General features: G+C 45.0%; 1 pseudogene; it reads left to right on the top strand.

The window, feature by feature from the left end:
• The first annotated feature begins 987 nt into the window (after positions 1 to 987).
• LOC139532466 (F-box only protein 36-like) lies at positions 988 to 4,196 on the top strand (annotated as a pseudogene).
• The last annotated feature ends 959 nt before the right edge of the window (positions 4,197 to 5,155 follow it).

The following is a 5,155-nucleotide window of genomic DNA, read 5'->3' as shown; positions in this document are numbered from 1 at the left end:
GAAGGATGCTTTGTTGCGGAATAGGAAGCCAATTCTAGATTTAACTTTGGATTGGAGATGTTTGATGTGAGTCTGGAAGGAGAGTTTACAGTCTAACCAGACACCTAGGTATTTGTAGTTGTCCACATATTCTAGGTCAGAGCCGTCCAGAGTAGTGATGTTGGACAGGCGGGCAGGTGCAGGCAGCGATCGGTTGAAGAGCATGCATTTAGTTTTACTTGTATTTAAGAGCAATTGGAGGCCACGGAAGGAGAGTTGTATGGCATTGAAGCTCGCCTGGAGGGTTGTTAACACAGTGTCAAAAGAAGGGCCAGAAGTATACAGAATAGTGTCGTCTGCGTAGAGGTGGATCAGAGAATCACCAGCAGCAAGAGCGACATCATTGATGTATACAGAGAAGAGAGTCGGTCCAAGAATTGAACCCTGTGGCACCCCCATGGAGACTGCCAGAGGCCCGGACAACAGACCCTCCGATTTGACACACTGAACTCGATCAGAGAAGTAGTTGGTGAACCAGGCGAGGCAATCATTAGAGAAACCAAGGCTGTCGAGTCTGCCGATGAGGATGTGGTGATTGACAGAGTCAAAAGCCTTGGCCAGGTCAATGAATACGGCTGCACAGTATTGTTTCCTATCGATGGCGGTTAAGATATCGTTTATGACCTTGAGCGTGGCTGAGGTGCACCCATGACCAGCTCTGAAACCAGATTGCATAGCGGAGAAGGTATGGTGGGATTCGAAATGGTCGGTAATCTGTTTGTTGACTTGGCTTTCGAAGACCTTAGAAAGGCAGGGTAGGATAGATATAGGTCTGTAGCTGTTAGGGTCAAGAGTGTCCCCCCCTTTGAAGAGGGGGATAACCGCAGCTGCTTTCCAATCTTTGGGAATCTCAGACGACACGAAAGAGAGGTTGAAAAGGCTAGTAATAGGGGTGGCAACAATTTCAGCAGATAGTTTTAGAAAGAAAGGGTCCAGATTATCTAGCCCGGCTGATTTGTAAGGGTCCAGATTTTGCAGCTCTTTTAGAACATCAGCTGACTGTATTTGGGAGAAAGAGAAATGGGGAAGGCTTGGGCGAGTAGCAGAGGGGAGGGCAGTGCTGTTGTCCGGGGTAGGGGTAGCCAGGTGGAAAGCATGGCCAGCCGTAGAAAAATGCTTATTGAAATTCTCAATTATAGTGGATTTGTCGGTGGTGACAGTGTTTCCTATCTTATTTCCTATTTCCTATGTTTCCTACTATGACCAATAAGCATACTATATACTCAATTCACGTCACAAGTAGTACAGTTAATGCGGTTAGTATGAGTATTCGAACACAGCTCAAGTGATATTTAGGTTTCCACCATGGAGGTAGAACATCTTTGACTCATCTTTATATATGTGCACTAATGGCTGCTGTGACACACCACTGAGGTATAATAAGAACAGGGCAGGCCATTGAGGGCTTTCTCATAGAGATAGATAGAGGACTCTAGTGCCTTAAAGATGTTTTAGCATGGGCAGCGCCATTCAGTACTTTAGACATTTTGAAATAGTCAACTGTGCAAAGCAAAGGATAGAGGGACGAACAGAGGTTTTCGGAATGAAATGCATTTTTGATTTTGGCTTGTGAATCCTTTTGCTCCTAATGTGTAAATCTCCAATAAAAGTTGTATCAATTAAATATCAAACAGGGTGGACATTTTGTAGTCTTTGGTATTTCCCCATCACTTCCTCTCAAATGTGAGAAACAACCCGGATACAGAGTAAAAATGTGTGAAAGGCGGAACAGAAAGAGTTGTGGTTGAGAGACTGGTTAGGAGATGTTGAACAGAAGGAGCATGGTGCCTTGACATTATTGTAAATGAGTGCTGGGCAATATCACACATTTAAGCTCGAGATTTCTCAGTTTACCCCTCAACCACACACACACACACACACACATCTACTCACACTTTCAATCCTAGACAAATCCATGGCCATTTAATGTACCTCGTAACTCAGCAAAGAGTTGAACTGGCAAACATGCCCTGAAAACAGTGTTGACACATATGACACCCACTATGACCAGAAGCCTCTTATTTCCCCCTCACTTCCCCTCAAACCGTAGAAATGGCCTGGATACAGAGTAAAAAAGTGTGGAAGGCGGAACAGAAAGACTTGTGGTTGAGGAACTGGTTAGGAGAAGTTGAACAGAAGGAGCATGGTGCCTTGACATTGTTGTTAACAATGAATGCTGTTGCCTGGCTACCCAAACTCTCTGCTCCGGCCAAACGCCACGCCCATGGATGTAAGTTTATTCTCTGCAAATAGTCTGGATCTGAGTACCTCCCCGACGATTTCTAGAATGCAAACACATTCTAAATGCTCTGATTGGTCCCAGAAACCGATGGGTTGGGGCAAAGCCAGAACACATGTGGGTAAAGTAGTGTTGTGAAAATGTGTCTTTGGCTTTGATACTCTGATTGGTTAGAGATGATACAATCACTGACAACATTGTTTTGTACATGACCTTTCATTTTGATGTCACCACTAACGACTTCAATGATGGCAGTCTCAGATTGAAGTATGTAGCGAACATAGAACAGTGGAAGAATTCAGTTTGAGTCGTCAGGAAATGAGTGCTGGGTAATATCACACGTTTACTCTCCATATTTCTCATCCTTCCCCTCAACCACACACACACACACATACTCAATCCTAGACAAACCCATGGCTATGTACTTATTGTACCTCGTAACTCAGCAAAGAGTTGAACTGGCAAACAATAGGTCCTGAAAACAGTGTTGGCACACATGACACCCACTCCCACACCCTCCCTGTCTGCCAGCACCTTCACACACACACACACACACACACACACACACACACACACGCACACAAAATATCATATGAAAGTTTCTGAGGCTGTGTGTGTTAGTAGTATAGAGATCATGTCTTCTCTCCTCTCAGAGTGTTTGTATGAGATCAGTCAACAGGCTGCACCACCCTGTAAGGATTACCACCAACTCACAGTCACCCAGACACAGGTACAGTACAGACAACCACAGACACCTACAGGTACAGTACAGACAACTACAGATACAGCACCGACAACCACAGACACAGTACAGGCAACTACATACACAGTACAGACAGACACAGTGCAGCCACCTGCAGGCACAGTACAGATAACTACAGACACCGGTACAGCACAGACACCTACAGGTACAGTACAGGGGGGGGGGGGGGGGTGAACCTGTGCTGGCATCGCTATGACTACCTGGTCCAGCTCCCTGATTGGCTGCTCCTGGACATCCTGTCCTTCCTGGAGTGGGCGGATATTAAGAATATCTCCCAGACCTGCAGGAGGCTCCAACAGGTAGGCTAACCATGATGACATCATTGTAATGATTTATAGTAATAGTTTGAGTAGTACTTTTTTCAGACTGAAAAATGCTCAACATTTATGAGCTCTCCCCCTCCCTCTGCTGCTCCTCTCCTTTCTCCCTCTCTCCCCCCTCCCATCCTCCCCTTTCTCCTTCTCCCTAGCGATGCTGCAATGATCGGTTTTGGGCGCAGTGGAAGGCAAGGGCCAAGTACGGGCAGAGTGAGGTCACTATGGAGGGTGTGAGCCCTACTCTACAGCGCCGTCTGGTGGTGTTTCACAGAAGACAGGTCCCGCCCGTCTGGCCCAGCAGCAGCACAGCAAGAGGAAGAATAGTGTCTGGCAACTGTGAGAGAGTTAGCCTGGTCACGCAGCGCTCTTTTCGTTTTACTTCAACAGAATGTGAGCTATCGCACGATCAGGCAGATTTCACCAGAATATATGTGAGAGGGAGAGAGGAGCAAAATATGTCGGCGGTCTGTCTGTCTATCTGTTAGTCTGTCTGTCTGTCTCTCTCTCTCAAACACTTTCAAGATATTTTATTATTATCTATTACATTTCCATGACCTGGAAAATAGTTATGTTAGGCACATAGGGCAGAGTTAGTTTATATAGGTAGTGTAGCTGCCTGTTTTTAATGGCCAGCAGGTGGTGATATTAAGCAGAAATCAGAGAGCCTCATTAACCTCTTTGATTCACTAATAGGTATTTGGTAGCCTGCTGTAGAACGTGTGTGCTCAACTAGGGGAAGAGGTATTGCTACTCCAAAACCTTTTAATGGTTATAATGATACATAGCTAATGTTGTTTGTGTTTTTGGTCTCAAATGATAGAATAAAGAACATATGGCACAATCACCTATACATTGTGTCTGTGATGAATCAAACATATAGACAGTAGTTCATCAATAGAAGAAACATCTTCTATTCTCCAATGTACTGCAGGCAGATCGGAAGTCCTAATCCAATGCATGTGATTGAATATACTGGTCGCACATCTGAGTGCTCTAGTCTTCTCTACCCACCAAAGACTAAAGACTATAGTACTGTAGAGGATTTCTGCTTGGGCTTTATCTTGTTAGAGACCCCCCTCTGGTGTGTAGACCCAGCTGTAATAAAATTCCATTCTCTGAGTGATGCAGCACACACACACACACACACACACACACACACACCACAGTTCTCTTGGGGCATATTGACTATTGATGGACCACAATGATTGTATAGAGTAAAGCAATCACCACAGTTATCCAAGGTTTGAGTTTAGTTGTTCTGTTGCCATGGGGATGTGCCCATCTTTGAATTCGTTTTTGGAATGTAATATGTGTTCTTTTCAAAGACTTGCAAATAAGTAAAAGGTGTTGTCTGAGAGAAGAGAGCGAGAGAAAGATAGAGAGATAATGAGCAAGGAAATGGGGGGGGGTGAGGTTTTTTTTCATATACTAGTGCACTATGTAAGGAGAAGTGTGCCATTTAGGAAGCAGCCAGTATCTGAAAGGGCCAGTACAAGCCTGGTCTATCATTTAGGAAGCAGCCAGTATCTGAAAGGGCCAGTACAAGCCTGGTCTATCATTTAGGAAGCAGATAGTATCTGAAAGGGCCAGTACAAGCCTGGTCTATCATTTAGGAAGCAGCCAGTATCTGAAAGGGCCAGTACAAGCCTGGTCTATCATTTAGGAAGCAGACAGTATCTGAAAGGGCCAGTACAAGCCTGGTCTATCATTTAGGAAGCAGACAGTATCTGAAAGGGCCAGTACAAGCCTGGTCTATCATTTAGGAAGCAGACAGTATCTGAAAGGGCCAGTACAAGC

This window comes from Salvelinus alpinus, chromosome 10 (assembly GCF_045679555.1).
Source record: "Salvelinus alpinus chromosome 10, SLU_Salpinus.1, whole genome shotgun sequence".
NCBI classification, from domain to species: domain Eukaryota; kingdom Metazoa; phylum Chordata; class Actinopteri; order Salmoniformes; family Salmonidae; genus Salvelinus; species Salvelinus alpinus.
The sequence above is the reverse complement of the archived record's forward strand: the minus strand, read 5'-3'. Positions and strand labels throughout refer to the sequence as shown.